The 20,289-nt window shown below is 44.0% G+C and overlaps 1 long non-coding RNA gene across 6 annotated transcripts in view; it reads left to right on the top strand.

Moving 5' to 3' along the window:
* Positions 1-659: 659 nt before the first annotated feature.
* LOC123595154 overlaps positions 660-20,289 on the top strand; it is a 40,248-nt gene continuing 20,618 nt past the window's right edge. For 2 of the 6 annotated variants that reach the window (XR_006711059.1, XR_006711058.1), the window contains exons 1-6: positions 671-962; positions 1,478-1,593; positions 4,873-4,988; positions 7,293-7,402; positions 12,558-12,609; positions 15,031-15,204. This is a non-coding gene — a long non-coding RNA (uncharacterized LOC123595154). Of the gene's footprint in view, positions 963-1,477; positions 1,594-4,872; positions 4,989-7,292; positions 7,403-12,557; positions 12,610-15,030; positions 16,284-20,289 lie in introns of those variants that run through there. The other 4 variants (XR_006711057.1, XR_006711055.1, XR_006711054.1 and 1 more) reach the window with 3 other exon arrangements.

The raw sequence follows: 20,289 nt of genomic DNA, 5'->3' as shown, positions 1-20,289 counted from the left end.
CTTTATGAGAATAGAGAAACATTTCCATCTTCATTCTACGTATTTCTCCATCCTCCAAGACTGGCAATTTAGAAACCCGCTTCCGCACCCCCAGAGCCCACTGCCTCCACTGCCTTCCCTAGCAGCCACCGCCAGTATCGCCATCCAAATGCAGAGTTGAGAGTCACCGGTTCAATTGGTTCTGAGTATTTTCCCCCCCAGTTGATGTAGGTGTCACACATACACACACACACACACACACACACACACACACACAGAAATCAAGGCGTTGATTATGATTCGTAGGACATCAAATGACAATAGCACCACGCTTCTTTCTTTCTGACAAGGCACGTGGTAGGGATAATGGTCACTCTGCAAAGGAGAACCCATTACCCAGACCAGCGGGCTCTTGACAGGACCTGAGAAATCACTCAGGTCCGGAATCACAGCTACAGCACAAGTAGAGGGAAGACTCTTCTATTTCCATTCATTTATTTTTTTTAATGTTTTATTTTATTTTCTGAGAGAGAGAGAGAGCACAAGTGGGGTAGGGGCAGAGAGAGAGGGAGACAGAGGATCCAAAGCAGGCTCCAGGCTGACAGCAGTGAGCCCAACGCGGGGCTTGAACTCACCAAGCACGAGATCATGACCTGAGCCAAAGTCGGACGCTCAACTGAGTCACTCAGGACCCCTTCATTCATTTCGAACAAAGAGTAAGACCCCTTCTCTCTTTTAACCACATGGAGGAAGATGGGCGGTTTGGGGAAGATTATTTTTACTATGCTGGGAAGACTGTCATTACTCTACTTGTGGTCTACCACTCAGATTTATAGATTTAGAACAGGAAAGGCTGAGGATAATTCTAAGCTTGGGATTTTTCCAGGCAGCCAGGTAATGAAGGAGTCAGAAAGTGGACAGAAGCTGCCGGCAAGTTGTACCTGCCTGAGAATGGAATTGGCAACCATGAAGCCTTTCAACAGGTGAATGCAACAGGATATCATTCAGGGATACAAGGAAATAAGCTGTCAACCCGTGGAAAGACGTGGAGAAAACTTAAATGCATGCTCATAAAAGAAGTCCATCTGAAAAGACTCCCTATGCTATGATTTGAGCTCTATGACGTCTTAGGAGAAGGCAAAACCATGGAGTCAGTAAAAAAAAAAAATCAGTGGTTGCCAGAGACTTGGGGGTGGGGAATGAGCAGACAAAACACAGGAAATTTTTAGGGCAGTGAAACTATTTTGTATGAGTCTGTAATGGCAGACACACATCATTATGCATTTGTCCAAACCCAGAATGCCCAAAACAAAGATAGAGCCAGTAATGCAAACCATAACTCTTTATTAATAATATTTGTATTTTTCATTGATTATCATAAATGTAGCACACTAGTGCCAGATGTTATTAATAGGGCAGATTGTGTAAGCAGGGAGAGGGGTACGTGGGAACTCTGTACTTCCAATTTCTAAAAAAATAAACCTGTTACTTTTTAAAGGGTTTGGTTGTCCCAAGAACCGTGACGTTTGCTACCATTTTGGAATGGGTTGTGGCCTCGGCAAGGAGCTTAAAGAAAATCACTTTGCCCGAATTCCACGTGAAAATGGCATGATGGTAGGTGATGCATTGGTTTTCTTCCCCTGAGATCTGGGCGACCGCCCAAAGAGCATCTACGATATAAGTTAAGCATAGATTTTATTAAGGGTGGAGAGAAAAGTGCATGGTCTTTGAAGTGAAGGAAATAAGAAACTGAGTTATGACATAGCAATGCATTGTAGACAAAGAACGGTGTGGTTAAGGTTGGGTATGCTCAAGATGCACGTACATGTCTACCTATGAGAGAGAAGGCACACGTCACGGTGAGTCCAGACCCATGTTGGCATTTGTGATTGTTTAAAATAGACTGTAGGGGGGCGCCTGGGTGGCACAGTCGGTTAAGCGTCCGACTTCAGCCAGGTCACGATCTCGCGGTCCGTGAGTTCGAGCCCCGCGTCGGGCTCTGGGCTGATGGCTCGGAGCCTGGATCCTGTTTCCGATTCTGTGTCTCCCTCTCTCTCTGCCCCTCCCCCGTTCATGCTCTGTCTCTCTCTGTCCCAAAAATAAATAAACGTTGAAAAAAAAAATTAAAACAAAAAATTAAAATAGACTGTAGGAGTTGCCTGGGTTTCTGAATATCTTTTGAGTCACAGTGGCGTTCAGAAGTTAGTTCATTTCCCTCTGCAATCGCTACCTTCTAGAAAGTGATAGAATCACTGTTTTGTGGCTAGAAATCAGTGTCTTGTCTATCAATTAAGAGGCATGTATATATTATTCTCTTTGCTGATCTGAGCTTTGTTGTGATTACAGAGAATTAGTATTCCCAAGAGTTGTTCGACACCGGGGGACTGACAGGATGTTGTCTGCATGGGCCAATGGGAGCCTCAGTGGGTGATATACTACCGAGGAAAACACAAAAGGAACAGAATACATGTCGCTGTCGTGTGCAGAGAATATATATTTCTTTCCAGCAGTTTTCCTTGCCAAATACAAAAACACATCATCTTAGAACATGACTGTTAATATATACAAATCACACGTATCTTTAGATATGGGCCAATCCAACAAGAGTAGAATCATGCGGAGCTCAGTGATGTCCTAGCTTCACCGACTGCTTTCTCAGCCATCTCGTTGGGATGGTCTGATTCTGGTACCGGGGGCAATGTGCGTGGGAGACGGGTTTGTGCGATGCCGTATATGAAAGAATTTTAAAGCACTAAAACCTGTAACTTATTGTAAATGTGTGCATATGTAAATAAGTATATACTATCATAATTATAGACACACATCACATAGATACCGTTATAACATATATTCAATACATATAACATGATGTTATAATGATTATTTATTTCTTTATTTTTAAGTTTATTTATTTTGAGGGAGACAGAGAGCAAGTGGGGGAGGGGCAGAGAGAGAAAAAGAGACAGAGAATACCAAGCAGGATCCACGCTAGCAACACAGAACCCGACGCGGGGGGTTCGAGCTCAGGATGTGAGAGATCATGACCTGAGCTGAAATCAAGAGATAGACACTTTAAGTGTGTGCCAGGAGTGCCTATAACCATTATTTAATATAATCATATTACACGTAATATATGTTTATCATTTATTATACATTACATTATCTAAACATAGCAAATAAATTAACATACTTCTATCCTACGTATTAGTTGTATGTAAGAGATATATTACATATATAGTATATATTATACACATGTCTATGTACATTATATATAATACATACATACTATATATAAATATATAGTACATATATACTACAATATATACATATATACATATACAATATATACATATATACATATATAATACATATATACAAATATATATTACATACATGTTATATATTATAGACACATTGTATATAAGTAAATCAATTTAAATATAAGGGTCTTCATAAAAACTCTTCAACTGCAGTTTCCTTGAAAGCTTATTCTTTTTTTTTTAAGTTTTTTATTTATTTTGAGAGGCAGAGACAAGGTGAGGGAGGGGCAGAGAGAGAGAGAGAAAGAGAGACGGAAAGAGAGAGAATCCCAAGCAGGCCCCACACTGTCGGCCCAGAGTCCTACATGGGGCATTTTCCTGCTATACTGGAGGACCCATCTTTATGAAAAACGTATCTTTTCCTCTTTTGGCCTCTTCCTCCTCTTTCAGTGATCATAAACATTGGTTTCTGAGGGCAAATAGAGCTTCACAGATACCCATTTGTATCTCACAGAAATACCAACCTTTGGGCTGCCACGAGGCTGGGCTCCAGTTAGGGGGAGAGAAATCCAGCAGAGATATTTAATAGAATTGTGGGAGCAGGGGCGAGCTGTGGAGGTCATGACCAATGAGTCCTGCACTCACCGTTGAGGTGGAAAGCAATAGGTAGAAGGGACTCCCTTTCCCATCTCACCGTGATAGGCAGATAAAAGCAAAATACGCCCAACGCTGCGTGACATGCGGCCAGTCACTGCGCATAATTGTGGCGGAGATTGGCTGCTTGGCCCTACAGTATTGCCTGGTCTCCTGTTCCTTGTCACGTCTAGAATTCCCATCGCATCTCCACCTTTACACAACACCACGGGGTTAATTCTCATCAGTGGGCTTTGGGCAAGACCAGTGGGTGCCATTGGCAAGCTACGTTCATCCTGTCTGATGGCAAAGCCCCAATGGCCAGGGTCACCTCTACCTGCCTTGCACAGGTAAAGCCCCCATTTAGTCTTTGAAAGAGCACCTGTTTCCCCAGTGTGGGCAATAACCCCTGGTGTAGACTATGAGGTTAGCAAGAAATGGATTCTTGTTGGGGGAAGCCGTTGTGACTGTGGTCGTCTCTACCGCAGGCACCCTCTCGTGACAACTACAACAGGCAGACTGAGATCCATGACTCAACACTATGGGTGAACCACTTTCATAGGGAAAGTCAGTGTATTCATTGTTTTAAAAACACTGAAAGACCTCTAGTGTCTCGGCTGTTGAGTGCAACGCAGTGGAGACCTTCTGTCCAAAGCGTAGGAGGACCATTATTTTAAGAGTCTTTACACTGCAAAGCCATCATTCGTTTTAGGGTGGAGAGAGCCATGCTTTCCACCATAACATGACTGGGCTGTTGGCCCATCCACAGGAACATCATGTTGAAGTTTAAAACCTCTTCCTTTTTCTCTGCATTCGGCATTTTCTCTTGCACGCCTCCCAGGCAAGAAAACCATCAGAAAGGTTAAATGAATATGAAGGTGATGGTTTCATACGATAGAATAATTTCGTTTAATGAAAAGAAACTCCATGTAGCTTGTTGCCTTGGGCTGCAGAGATGGGTACTCAGTAAAAGGTCAACTTGATATTTTTTGTTGTTTAGATTACTTTTTCTTCCTGTCCCTGCAAACACTTGGTGCTTGGCTAAATGAAAATAAAGGACAGATAAGCTCATGGCTCGACATTATTGTCCTCTGCATACAAAGTTCCACATTCCAGGTGGGTTTTTTTTCTTTTTTTAATGTTTATTTGTTTATTTTGAGAGAGAGTGTGTAAACAGAGGAGGGGCAGAGAGAGAGAGAATCCCAAGCAGGCTCAGAGCTGTCCGCACAGAGCACCACACGGGGCTCAAACTCACGAACTGTGAGATCATGACCTGAGGCGAAGTCAAGAGTCAGTGGCTTAACTGACTGAGCCACCCAGGCGCCCCAAGGGGATTTTTTCCCCGTAAAGAAAGCCTTACCCTTGTGAAATAACGCATTGTTGCTGTGCTCGCATTAAGGAAACTTCTTGAAGAAACTTCTCTGTGTTGTATGGTAAACCTGCATATGGGTTGGTTCCCTCTTTTCAAACCTGGGAAAGTGCAAAGACGACCCAAGAGACACCTGCCTGATTGGGACTTTGCCAGTGTGAGAACATAGCTATACAACATCCCTCCCAATGAAACACCTTCCTTGGAGGATACGTCTTTGTTCAGTACTTGGGGTTTAGAGGAAGCCAGAGGAAAGGCAGAAATCAGAAACAGACGCGAGCATCTGCCGACCCAAGAACATACAAGAGGAAGAATTCGTTGTTCGTTTTCCCACCTTCAGGCAACAATATCTAATGATTTTTGAACACGAGCAGCCAACATGGTATATGTATTGCTCAGGCTGGCGGGAATATCGATGGCGGGCCCGGTCATGTCCCACAATCAGTTAATGGTGCGGATCTCAAGTTTTCCTTCATCGCGGGTGGCTTCTCTGTTTCTGAGTTCTCAGAACGCCTCCGTGCCTGCATTTCACTCTACGGTACAGTTATCGGCACAGTGGCCTGGTCCTTCGTGGAATTATTGTGCTAAAACGAACCCGCCGTACATCCACTGATAAGAACTGTCCGGAACGGGCAGATCTGGACACAGAAAGCAGAGTCATGGTCTCCAGGGGCTGCAGGAGGTGGGGAAATACAGAGCATCTGGTTAGCACGCACTGTGTTTCCTCTGGAGCTGGATAAAAACGTCCTGGGACCAGACCGTGGTGACATGGCACACTCTGGTGAGCACACTCAGTGTGTGCCGCTGAGTTGCACACTTTCACCCGTTAATTTTACGTGAATTGTGCTTCAATGAAACAAGCATGCACTTGCGAGTCATTAGCTCTGAGCAGCCAGTGGGTACAGGCCAGACTCAACGCTCCTCAATGTACCATGAAGGTGCCCAACACCTCGTACCTGTGCAAGCTCTCCACGAGCCAAGTTGGTCCCAGGGCACACCCGAAACCTAGGGAGATTCATGATGGCGGCCAGGAAAAGGGGAGCTTCTCCCGTGCACAGGAAGGGGGTCGGGGGGGAGGGGGGAGGCTGGGGCTGTTCCTACCTGGGCATTGCAGGGAGACCGCTGTCTCAGGGCAGGAGTTACAGGATCTGACATGCAAAAGACACAGCACGCTATGGGTCACAGTTTGGGAGAGCCACGTAACCACCTGTGGGACACCAAATTTCACAAAACGTTTCCCTGGGAACCTCATATATTTGCTGAGCCTTGGAGGGCGGGTGCGAGTTCTCAGGGGAGACAAATGGGGGAAGGGGGACCTTTCCATCTGGCCAACAGGAGACAGCAGCAAACTGCAGGTGCAGATCCCCCGGTGCCACTGAGCTCCCTCTGCCGTTAAAATGGAGATGAGCCGGGCAGGGTGCTCATCACACACGGTGTGCATGTGCTTTGATAGACATGCTTGTTCGATAGAGCTCTTTGCTTTAGGGGCCCTGGGTGTCCAGTCCCTCCTTCTTTTACATGCATCGCGCTTGGTCAAGGTGCCTGTGCCGTTTCCACTGACATGTTGACACTTGATTTTCCGTATGTGCCTATGGGATCCAAGGGTGCGTTTTGCATAATGTTGTTGAGTGGGGAAAGCCCCCACTCTCACAGGCCTCTGCTGTTTTGGGGTTCAGTGCCAGCTTCCTCTGCTTCATCGGGTCTGTCTCGGGAGAGATCACGGACGTGGCTGGGAGCCAGGCTCCAAAGCGATCTTAAGGCAGGGACGGGAGACCTCTGTTGCCTGTCAGTTCAGATCCGGTATCTTCCCACTTTGGGAAATGTGCCTGGGAACTTTGCAGGGAACGTATTTTTGCGAATGTAAACTCAGAGACATTCTCCCAGGCCATCTGTTTAAAAGGACTGATGCATTTTATATTGCAAAGTGGAATGCTTACGTAAGTGTCAAACTGAGCATTGTGTCTTACTGGTGGCGTCTCCACCAAAGTGTAAACCATAACATGGACGCAAATCTCACCGGTTGCATTCAAAGACTCGTAATTGATTCCTAGGATTGGATTCCACAGGAAAATATGCTCAACGGTCAGAAGCCCTTGCTACTTTATCCTAACTGTGGTGACGATCTGGAAAGGAGTCTTGGTCACTGACCCAACAGCCAACGGTAGGTACCGTGTGGTCTCAAAAGAGACAGATGTTTGCGAACCCCACGATCACATGCCAATCATGTACTCATCCTGGCAAATGGCCAAACGGGAAGGCATCCATTTCCAGCTTCTCACGAGTTAACTAAGCGCTATGTCCACGCATAGACCTTGGTGAAGGCGCTAATGAAAGTTCATCGTGTCTGTGATGACAAGAGCGATGAATCTGGTGAATTAGAAAGCCGCATTGGGCAGCCACTGGCAAAACAGTACGTATTGGAAGGACCCGTTCCTGAATGTCTCACGTTTCACGTCATAAAGAACAGCCTTTCTATTCACAGCAGAGGTGGGACAGACTCTGTACAATATTGCATACGTCTTTACAAATGTGTGGAGTTTTGAAACATTCTCCAATTCCCACTCCACTTTGCCATACAATATTTTTTATTAACTATATGTGAAATGTCTAATGGATACCATACATTGGGCTAGTCGCTGTGGATATGAAAACATTTTTTAATGTGTATTTGTTTTTGCAAGACAGAGAGACAGAGCTTCAGTGGGGGAAGAGCAGAGAGAGAGGGAAATGCAGAATCAGAAGCAGGCTCCAGGCCGTCAGCACAGAGCCCCCTGTGGGGCTCGAACCCACGAACCGTGAGACCATGACCTGAGCCGAAGTCAGATGCTTAACTGAGCCACCCAGGTGCCCCTGAAAACATTTTTTTATATAAAAGGACACCTGTGTTCAAGGCATTTCCTGGTCCTGTCTTGGCCTCCATGCTTTCAATCATTTCTCCTTCAAAATATTAGGATCCTCAGACTAACCCTACACTCTATGTTAACTAACTTGGATTTAAATAAAATCTTGGACGGGAAAAAATTCAGAACACGAGGAGACAGGTTCCAAGTCCAACATCCTGGACAAGGCAGAACTATGGAGATGGTAAACAGATTGATCGGGGGTCTCCAGGGACTGGGGGGACAGCAGATGGACAGACAGAACAGATGCGTATCATACATCCGTCAAACCCACAGAAGGCACATCAAGCGTGAATCCTGATGTAAACTAGGACTTGGGGTATTCTAAGCTGTCGGTGTACGTTCATCCCTGGTTAAAAAAAGCGTCGCGTGGTGAGAGAAGTTGGTAACAGGGGACGCCGTGGGCATGTGGGGCAGAAGGAGGAACATAGCAGCTCTCCATACCTCCCTTGCAATTTTTGCAGTGAACCCAATCCTGCTTTTTTTTCCTTAAGATTTTACTTTTTTATTTTATTTATTTTTTATTTTGAGAGAGAGAGCACCAGTGTGAGCAGGGGAGAGGGGCAGAGGGAGGAGAAAGAGAATTGTAAGCAGGATCCACACTCAGCACGGAGCCCCACACCGAGCCCAAATCAAGAGTCAGATGCTCAATCAGCTGAGTCGCCCATGTACCCCCAAAACCCTGGTTTACAAAAAAAAAACTTAAGTCTTAGGCACACGCACACATACACAAGAGGAAGGTTTTAGTTTTCAGAAATTTGGAATACTGTTATCTGCCAATTCTTATCTCCACTTGAGAAGGAGAGAGAGAGAGAGAGAGAGAGAGAGAGAGTTTTTCTGTCCTGTACCTGCTGTGAAGATGATTCAGCCTTGGAATCGGCTCTTGGTCAGAAAGTTCCGGATCCTCCCTGGCTAGTTAGCATTAACTTGAACTTCAGTCCTGGTGGGCAGCACATTTACACATGTGCCCCAGAAGAGCCCTTCACTCATCCTGACCATCTCTCTCCTCAATGAATTCAGAAGAGCGGTCTCAAATAATAACATATCATGGTAGCCATTCACCTGTCTAAGGCACATCCTGATACTATACCTGCTTTTGGTTTTGTTCTGTTTTGTTTTGTTTTACAACGAAGACCGTTAAATCTTAGAGAACCGTGAAACGGCTTGCCCTGGGGATCAAAGAGTCTGCAGGTTGACAGTAACGTCTTCCTACTTCCCCCTACGCGGGACCCTCCGTGCAAACCCACCTGCTGGTGACGTTCACTTTCCCCAGGTAGATGTTCATGAGCTCAGAGACCATCCTGGTTAAAAGCCTGAGAGCCACGCCCTGGAGACACCAGAGTGCTTCTCAAAGCTTGACTAGGACCTATGTTCTCAACATATTTCAGACCGTTAATTAGTAAGGTGGGTACGAAAGGGGTTTCTACGTGACGTTAGAGAAATCTTTGTGCCACAGCAAATTATACACACGAACTGAGCCCAGCAGGGAAAGTAGTATTTATTCCATTTACACATAGGCGAATGGATACCTCCAGGAAGAGATCCACCAAATGGCACCGTGTCTCACACTGTAGTGACCACAGTCACCAGCCTTACTGACCTTCAGTGGACTCACAGTTGTGTTCTGATAACAGCCCTCGAAGCTGGGATGCCTACAGGTCAACACTAACTCCTTTCACATTGAAATAAACTGATTACCATTTATATTTGAACAGTTTAGAGCAATTTGGGCCCCATTTAAGAAAAATGTTTGCGCAAAACTGGAATTTAAATTTGTTGGAAGATTGGTGTTGATTCAGACACAAGCCACAGAGCTTCAGGTCACAAAGCCCAAAACACATCCCATGCAGATGAGGTCCGGGTGACAAAATATCATCCTGTTTCCCACCACGGCCGCCTCCCACGTCTAGAACTCCCTGTGAAAAACCCCCATTGACACATTCATTTTCCAATCTCCCGGCTGAGATGAAAATGATTTCCCACCACAAATTGCCTGCCGCAGCAAAAATGGATGGCTTTTCAGGCAAACACGTTAACGTCCCCACCTGAAGATTTGCTTCTAAAAGGTTATATTTTTCCTCTTCACTTTAAAGATTAAAATATCCAATTGAGCAGAGTGGGTTTGAATTATGCAGCGACGGGGAGTGTGGAAATACGTTCCCCGTAAACAGTCTCTGAGGTCTCCTACCTTCTGCCACCTTCGGGGGGACGATGCCAACCTTTTCCTCCACGCGACCCAGCCAGGAAGCATTCCTTTGTACCTTCCGAGTCAGGCTGGAGCCCACGTTAAAATTTAATTCTAATGAATACTGACAGAAATGGAGAATTACTTCGGAATGTGATTCCAAGTCTTAATTGTCCATTCATTAGCGTGTTTTTGTTTTTGTTTCGATTTCACTGGATTTTGGCACATTCGCAAAACTCTTACTAGTTGAGGAATATATAACACCCTCCACAAAGCCTAATGATAAGCCTAATGATATTTCTCTCCGAAATTTGTCTTTATATCTAAAATTCCCTTTTTTATAAATCATATTGGATTAGAGTCGACCCTAATGAAGGCATCTTAACTTCATTATTAAATGAAGACCTTATTTCCAAATAAAATTGAATTCACGAGGACTGGGGGTAAGGACGTTAGGATTTCACATATCTCTTTTGGGGGAAACATAATTCAACCCACACCACCACCCCAAAATTAGCATATGTTGTAATATGCCCTCCATTAATTATCCTTCCATTATTATATATATATATATATATATATATATATATATATATCCATTATTATATATATAGAGAGAGAGAATATGTTTTAGGGGCTCTTGGGTGGCTCATTCAGTTGAACGTCTGGCTCTTGATTTTGGCTCAGGTCATGATCTCACGGTTCATGATTTGGAGCCCCATATCGGGCTCTGCATTCACAGCATGGACCCTGCTTGGGATTCTCTCTCTGCCCTTCCAGCCCTCTCAAAACAAATAAACATCTAAAAACTGTCAAGAACATAAACTTATTAATATTTGTTCATTGTGGGTGGGGTTTTTTTGTGGGTTTGCATTTGTGGTAATTTTGAGACTTAACTGAAGAAATCCATAAACAGTGTGAACAGCGGTGGTTTATAAACAAGATCATAATATGAAATGCTAAGAGATTTACCTGGCGATTTATCCCATCTGTGGCTTGGATTCCTCACTAGACCATGGAGTGCTTCCTCATACAAATGTCGGTAGAACACCAGGGGCCTATATAATCTTCAATTCAAAGTCTGTCAGAAGCCTACCCTGCGTGTTTCCACCTCTGCAATCTCCTATCACCCCCCTGCCTTCTGCTTCTGGTAACAGCCAGGTCTTAGAGAAGTCAAATTTCTGCCCTGTTTGTATGCCTTTCAAACTTCAGATGCATCTGTAATCCACACCTGTAAATGAGTGGGGGGATTGCCTATGTTCTTAGACACATGATGTACATCTTTTTTTTTTTTTTAATTTTTTTTTCAACGTTTATTTATTTTTGGGACAGAGAGAGACAGAGCATGAATGGGGGAGGGGCAGAGAGAGAGGGAGACACAGAATCGGAAACAGGCTCCAGGCTCTGAGCCATCAGCCCAGAGCCCGACGCGGGGCTCGAACTCACGGACCGCAAGATCGTGACCTGGCTGAAGTCGGACGCCCAACCGACTGTGCCACCCAGGCGCCCCCATGATGTACATCTTTAATATGCCTTCCTTTCCTGCTATTTAAAGACTTCGTTTTTTAAGCATACATTTAAATTAAAATCACAGTGAGAAATGGTAACTTTGGGCAAGTAAAACTCAGATGTGCTTGTTCACTACACCCAATCCAAATGATGTCACCATTGGTTCTCAGCCTCACCATAACGAAGACACGACATTCTTGAGTTCTTCTTTTGCAGGAGTGAGCCCCACACTCTCACGGAGCATCTACTCAGGAAGTTGTCAGACAGCCTCTTAAATTGCATTTACTATAATACACTTTCCAGAGGCATTGGAGATGCCAGCGCCTTTGACGGCTTGCATGGCTAAACCAAGTCTATGCAGTTATGGACCAGCTCCAAGAGAGCCTCAAAGATAAATGACTCCCGTAAAGCCCACTGTCACGTCGGCCGTCCTGGCTGAAAACCAATGTGGTGTAAAATTGGACCTCTCTGTATCCTCACTTCCCAACAGGGTGTGCTAATGGTCTGTCTCTCTTGCATGTAAAGAGCAACATGGATCATTAAATAGCCAAGTCGGAAGAGAACCACTCACAGCTCAAAAGCTGTTACCCACACAAGCAATATTACTTCTCAGTATATTTTCTGGACCGTTCACATTTTTGTTCTCTCTTCTGTTAACAGAGTTCACCCGTTGCAAGGCTGGGTGTTGGTTCCAAGAGCTTATCTGTCTCCTTTCCTTCCAGGAGAGACACCGTGCCATATGGTTAAACTCTGTGCATCACGGACTGAAGTCAGGTGTGTCACGATAGGGAAACTGGTCTCCACACACCTTGCCCCCGAATGATTCTATCTCAGCCTCCACCTGCGAAACACAGTGATGTGCAGAAAGGCTCAGAGCAACCATTCCACGACGTGTCGACCCAAATGCGAGGCCAATACCCACATTCAAACCAGCTGTTTGTTTTAAAATAATACCATAAAACAGTGCTGAATTCCAGGGGGTCAAAGTGGTGTTCAGTACCCCTCCAAAACTCTGCGTAGGCTTTTACCATCTTGTATTTTCATCCCAGGACTTTCTGCAAATACACAAGCCGGTCCGTACTGTACCTTGCACACACATCTTGTTTTTACGATGATGTTAATACATTCTGCACATCATCACGCACACTGCTTTGGTCACAAACACCTGTGTGCCTTGGAGACGTTCTCAGCAGCACGTAAGTCAGCCTCACATTGTCATCCTACCCCTGTGCCGTGCAATAACGCAGTTCCTGGAGGAGGTAAATCCGTTGTATTGACCGGATCACACCGCACATGTGAGTTCTCCTATGTCCAACTGCCTGTAGCCAAATCTTTCCTAAATAACTCCCACGCGTTATAAACCCAGTGGGTTCAAGCCATAAGGTTGTCCTGCTCTTTTCCTTTTCAATTAAGATCAAGGCCATCTAGACCCCACTAAGAGGCTTCGGGACCATTTGTGACTCCTTGAAATTGGTTCTTTTTCCATGCCGTGTTATTTACCAAAAGGTGTGGTTGGTTACCCTCCCTGCGTGCCTTCCTGCAAAAAATATATGCTGAGGTCCCAACCCCAGGGCTTCAGAACATGACCTTATTTGGAAATAGGGTCATTGCAGGTGGAATCTAGGATAAGGTCATACCAGAGTAGGATGGCCCCTAACCCCATATGACCGGTGCTCTTATGAGAAGGGGGAAGCAGGACACCTTGATTGTGGTACTTTGTTATGGCCCGGCCCTGGGAAATCAGCTCACCCCTAAAACCCACTTATATCTGCCCCTCTTCCCCCTCTCTGGCAATGCCAAATCTCATAGCTTTTGGCTCCTCACCAAGGCCACGGCACAACCTTCCAGACGCCAATTCACGCCACCAATAAATATCCTGTCCTGGAGTACAGATCAGTGTGCATTTCCCCCGCTTGAATCATTTATGCGATTGCACGTTTACCAGTGAGATTACATCTACGGTCTTATCTATCATGCATTGATTGATGGATATTTGATTGATGCATTGATTGGGAAAACATCCACTGAGGGCTTCCTAGATACCAGGAGTTGATATGGGAACCAGCCCCCAAGTTCATTGCCCTCTCCTCTCTGGAAATCTCCCTGAATCTCACTGTGGAATATCAACTCTTACTTTGCTGCTGCCTCCTTGACATTCTCAATCTCCAAAACTTATGTGAAGTCACAGGTCCTCTTTGCCCGGGGACAGAAAAAGGCCCTCATGCTATCTCATTACTCTTAAGAGCTACCATGAGGGAGTCCTGTCTCATTTTATTTATTTATTATTTTTTTTTAATGTGTATTTATTTTTGAGACAGGGAGAGACAGAGAATGAGCAGGGGAGGGGCAGAGAGAGAGGGAAACACAGAATCCGAAGCAGGTTCCAGGCTCTGAGCTGTCAGCAGAGAACCCGACACGGGGCTTGAACTCACAAACCGTGAGATCATGATCCAAGCCAAAGTCGGACGCTTAACCGACTGAACCACCCAGGTGCCCCGTGGTGTCTATTTTAGATATTGTGTTTTGTTTTTTGGTTTTTTTTTTAATGAGTGAAGCAGAAATTTAGACACAATTAAGACAGTGACACAAGAATATTTGTAACTGTGGTTTATGCTCCTAAATCCCTTCACGCAGCACAGTCAACACACCTGGACAGTTCAGGTCCCTGACCTGGGGCCCCTACTGCCGAGGGTCTCCTGTGTCACAGACACAAGTCAACCAATACACACACGGAGTTAATAAGGGACACATTGAACACCCTGTCATGCAAGATCTAGGTCTCACCTCTGGCAGAGACTAAATGCAGCCTGAACTATCTGTTCCCACAACTAACACCTTTCATGTCCCCAGAAACTTCCCCAAGAATTGACCTATGTTCCTGAACTCGAAGGTGACTTATGCTAATGCCCCCAAGGTCTGTGGGTTACAGCCTTGCTCTTGCTAAGGCAGACGCTGCTTTGAGGCGTGGACAGATTTGAGCTGCAGAATTGCTTCCGTGAGTGAAAAAATGCATTAATTTCTCAAGCACTTCCTCCCAGAGCGACGACAGAATGAGCGTGTGCAAGCCATGGCTAGGAATGGCTTTTCCACTGGTAGATGGCTGCACCACAAAAGGCTGTATAAACACCCACATAATATCCTCAATTTTACCTCCTAGGCTGAAGCTGACAATATTTACTCTCTGGCTCTTTACAGAAAAAGCTTGCCAAGTCCTGATGCAGAAGATTGTTGAGTAAAAAACATCATTCCCAGCACCGCCAAGCATGCGCTAATCTCTTCTCTGCGTCTTCCAAATTGTGGCTCCAGATGTTGTCCCTGATTCATGGGGTGTTCACGAAAGCTGGCAAGGCCACCGACAAATGTGTTACAGTAAGCACGGAACAATATTTCAAAAAGTCATACATGTGTAGTTCCATAGGTATTACATGGAAAATACGTATATGCACGCAGTGCTAGACATATATAGCGATCTCAATATTTAAACATTTATATTTCATATCAAAGGCTTGATACATATGTGCATATACGTATTTGCATGTTATAGGTATTTATATATGCATGATGGTGCTATATGTGTGTGCATGATGATATGTGTTTGCATATGTACATAATGGTGAGTATATCTATATGCATAGTGATACAGTGACATAACACGTATTTGTATATGCATAATGCTGTGCATATGTATTTGCATAACAATATATGCATAAGGATACATGCATATATGCATAATACATATATGTATCACACTATATAATGGTTTTTTAATATTGTTTACTAGTATCTATACTATATAAAGTATATGTTGTATATACATAATATATAACCTATATGTTATAATATATACACATAATATATATTATTATTCCTTATTTTAGCCACCAGGAGAAGGTTAAATGGTAGATTAAATTTCATTTTGAAAACAGATTGAAACTCACAAATTTACTTAAATAATTCAAGTTATAAGGTTTAATATGTAGGAACTAGAATTTGTGTTATATCTTTTCCTTTTAATAGATTTTAGTATACTTTAGGGAAAAAAACAACTTCAGAAAATATGAAACATATCTTAATAATTTGGTATTTTCTATGTATTTTAATGTTATAACGTTTTCACACAATTACATTTCATTGTTTAATCCTTTAGAACAGGGTCAAATGAGGAAAGTTTAATTGCTGGGAATCAGCACATAAAAGCTAAAAGTCAATAGCCATACAATTCCAGTGTCTTTTAATTCACTACATTCGAATTTTAAAGGCATTCATTACTTTGTAATGTATCCTGAAGCAAGATGAGACGCATAAAACAGTGTCCAATATAAGACCAAGAAATAACTTTATACATCTCTTTGTAAACCCAAACACTGAAGCACTTTTCTGGGAAACACGCTCGTTTCTTAGTGGAGTGTGGTTTTCAAAATAAACTTTTTCATGGCCCTTTTTCTGAATAAAACTTCCCAGGCAGGTCAAGGGACACTTGGGAAGTCTCACCTCCTAATAAGGCCACTCGCTGTGGGCGATCCCGCTTTTATCTGTGAAGAAATGTCTTCACATGCACGCAGCACGTAGACCATTGTATTCCCCAGAGATAATTTCAACAACTTACAACGTGGGGGAGGCAAGGCATGGAATGTTCTCCAACATCCTGCCGTCTTTCTCTTGGGCCTAAGCAATTATGCAAACTTAGGACTTCTATCCTAGGATAAATCAAACCCCAGCTCCTGCCACCCAAAGAGGAGAACTTTGAGCTGCCCTCCGTGTCCTTCACTTCAGGTACAAGTTGGGACTTAGGTCACCTTCCTCCTAATCAGACGTTGGTCATGGGCCTTGGACATTCATGACACGTGGTCACTGATGGCTCATAGGAATGGGCTTTGTGTGACACAAACGAGATCTCACCAACTAGAAAGCTAATGAGGGCGGCTTTTGATTATCACCGAATGCAATTTTGACTTTGAAAAAACCTAAAATATTCGTTTTTTTTTCAATGTTCCCTTCAATTAAAAATGTTTTCCTCTGTAGTGCTGATGGTTACATAGCTTTGTGAATGGAGGACGTAATACCGCTAAATTGTACATTTTAGAAAATGTTAGAAGATAGACAAGTAAATATTTTAATCATTAATACCATCATTAATACCATTACTAAGGATTTTCATAATTGTAATTTCATATTCCACAATTTCCATATTACATAAGCATTTTCTAACATATAGGAGATTGTATAAAATAGATATTTTGATCGATTAATACTTGAATTAAATGATCAAATCACTAAAATATTACAATTAAAGTACTATTAATGGTCAAGAAAGTATTAAAATTAATTTCAAGATTAAATAATTGATATCATTCAGTAAGTAATAAATGGGGCGCCCGGGTGGCTCAGTCAGTTAAGCATCTGACTCGACCCCAGCTCAGCTCATAATCTCGTGGCTTCATGGGTTTGAGTCCCGCATCAGGCTCTGTGCAGACAGCACAAAGCCCACTTGGGATTCTCTCTCTCTCTCCTTGTGTCTCTGCCCCTCACCCACTCACATTGCTTCTGTCTCTCTCTCAAAAAAAAAGAAAAGAAAACTTAAATAGGTATAAATAAATGATATTACATAATTAAAAAGAATTATACTGATTGAAATATTATTGAGTATTTAAATCAATTCAGACACGTATTCCTGCCTTTTCGGTCACTCGGTACGAAGAAAAGCAGTGTAAAGAAAAGCAGTGAGTGTAGAGAGATCTCTAAATAACCAAATAGACACTTTCCCTACTGAGTGAAAAGCTCCCTCCAGCGACAGTTTTGTATGTTTTTTATGAAAAGTAAACAGGACGTCCCTGTAATTCTGTACCCCGTGTGTTCAGAGCACCCGACCTGTCTGGTGTCTCTACGTAAGTGCCGGTCATGATCTGTCAGGAACAGATATTTGGGGGAGTTTCCTAATATGGGAGGAAACCACAAGGAGACATCTAAGGGATACCCAATGTCTGTCCCGCAGACAGTGGCTTGTGTTGTAGGAGGGACAGAAGAGAGATACAGAAATATATTCTATTTTTTTCTTTTTCTTTTTTTATTCTTTTATTTTATTTAAACATTTTTTTAATGTTTATTTATTTTTGAGAGACAGAGACACAACATAAGCAGGGGAGGGGCAGAGAGAGAGAGAGAGAGAGAGAGACAGACACCGAGTCCAAAGCAGGCTCCAGGCTCCGAGCTGTGAGCCCAGAGTCCGATGTGGGGCTCGAACCCACAAACTGTGACATCATGAGCTGAACTGAAGTCGGACGCTTAACTGACTGAGCCACCCAGGCGCCCATATTTTTTTCCTTTAAATTTTTTTTTTCAGTATCTATTCATGTTTTAATTTATATCCAAGATCGTTAGCACACAGTGGTACAATTTCAGGAGTAGATTCCAGTGATTAATCCCCTACATATAACACCCGGGGCTCATCCCAGCAAGTAGAAATGTGTTTCAAACCACAGTAACCAGTGGTGTTTGTGGGCATGCCCGTCAAGCGCCCCATATTACCTCATTTAAATTCTCTGCAGGCTCCGAGGGGAGGGGGAATGTGATCCCAAAATGCTCAGCCATGAAGAGACAGAGCTGAGATGGGGAATCCTGCCCTCCCCTGTCCCTTCCGTAGACCTTATTGTGGAAGTCACATCCAAGGTGAGGGAGCTGTGGAGAACTGGTACAATTTACACAGAAGGCATATGGAAAACACACATCTGAGGATCCCAGGTGAACTCACCTGTCCAGCAGACACACAAGGGTGACACCTGTAGGAGGCTCTGTTCCCCTTACGACACACGTCCACTCTTTTTTTCTCTCTTTCTTTTTTGTTTTAGTTAACAACACATCTTTTCAACACATTTTTAAAAAGATGGGTTGTCTACTCTAAACTCAAGAAAGACTGCATACAACTGCTACTCCCTGAGATGTTTTCAAAGCTCCTGAGAATTTAAAGAACACAGTAATGCTGTAATTTGGGACCTAGTAGAAACATTGGACAGCTCATGGCAAGATTTCTAGTAATTGTGCACAGGTAATAAACAAAACACTGTGTAAATTGCCTCCCCCCCCCGCCATGTCCCCAGTTCATCTTTACGGTGATAAAGAAAACATAGTTAAGAGCAGAGCCTTGAATTTTACCATCCTGGCTCAAACTCTGCCTTTTCCCCTTACTAGCTGGGTTGGAGAATCCCAAGCAGGTTCCATGGTGTTAGAGCAGAGTCCGACGCAGGGCTCGAACTCACGAGCCCTGAGACCATGACCTCAGCCAAAATCAAGAAACGGATGCTTAACGGACTGAGCCACCCAAGCACACTGTGTATCCATTTTTCATGATGTCCTCTCCTTTAGCTTAAAGTGACCCTCAGTAAACTGACGGACCTCAGGCTCTAGAGCCATGTCCGTATAACATCATCTCCCACCGCCCAAATCAACACCTACAATGTTCCAAAGGGGTCACCACTCATCCTGTCTCCCAGGGTATCCTGACCGGAACCCGTTCATCAACTGACTGATGGCCACTTGCACGGTGATCCCCCACCCCGTCCCATCTCATGGACAACTGGTCGCATTTACCTCATTTGCAGAGCCCCATGCTGTTCATGCAAACCCTACATCCTTGAAGCTTCCCCATCATCGTGGGCTTAAGTCTCCTGTTCCCTCCCTGTGGGTCTCGGGGCATTTCGATGTCGACACTGTACGTACACGTTCATTTTTACTCGTGACATATCAGTTATAGCAATTTCTCTCTGGCCCAGAACCAAAGTGCCCTGAATAAAGATCTCATAACTCCGCCACCTATGAAAGCCAGCATCGTACACACAGGACGCACTCTGCAGCCCATCGATTTGTGCTATTATTTACTCACTTTTTGTAGAAAAGCTCAGATTCAATAGGCAGCTGGAAAAGGGCTGTGCTTACAGGAAGAGGCTGAGTGCTGTGATGCCAACCCCATTCCCCACATCCCTGTGCCACCAGGCAGGGTCTGCTTTCCAGGGATACATTCCCTATGCTGAGCAAGATTTGGGAATCAGGGTATGCTGCAGACTGCAGGGGAGAAAATGTGCCCCAGACTCCAGGGCTCCACGGAGATCTGAAAGTGGGGTCAGGTGTACCCCTAAAACACTGCGTGCTCCCCAATATCCCTCTCAGGAAGGAAGCCGGGTGTCCCAAGGCTGCTGGAGATCCTGTCTGTGTCCTCCCCGCCTTGTCCCCAGCCCTGCCCATCAGTCTGCTTGAAAGACCATCTTTCCCAAAAGGTCCATTTAGTTTTCGTGCAAAGTATCGTAGGTCCCAAGCTCATTGAATTTGGAATATATATTTTTTTAATTTTTTAATGTTTATTTATTTATTTTTTTAATTTTTTTTTTCAACGTTTATTTATTTTTGGGACAGAGAGAGACAGAGCATGAACGGGGGAGGGGCAGAGAGAGAGGGAGACACAGA

The sequence above is a fragment of the Leopardus geoffroyi genome, chromosome X, assembly GCF_018350155.1.
Source record: "Leopardus geoffroyi isolate Oge1 chromosome X, O.geoffroyi_Oge1_pat1.0, whole genome shotgun sequence".
Classification (NCBI taxonomy): domain Eukaryota; kingdom Metazoa; phylum Chordata; class Mammalia; order Carnivora; family Felidae; genus Leopardus; species Leopardus geoffroyi.
Note: the sequence above shows the minus strand (reverse complement) of the source record. Positions and strands in the feature narration are given on the sequence as shown.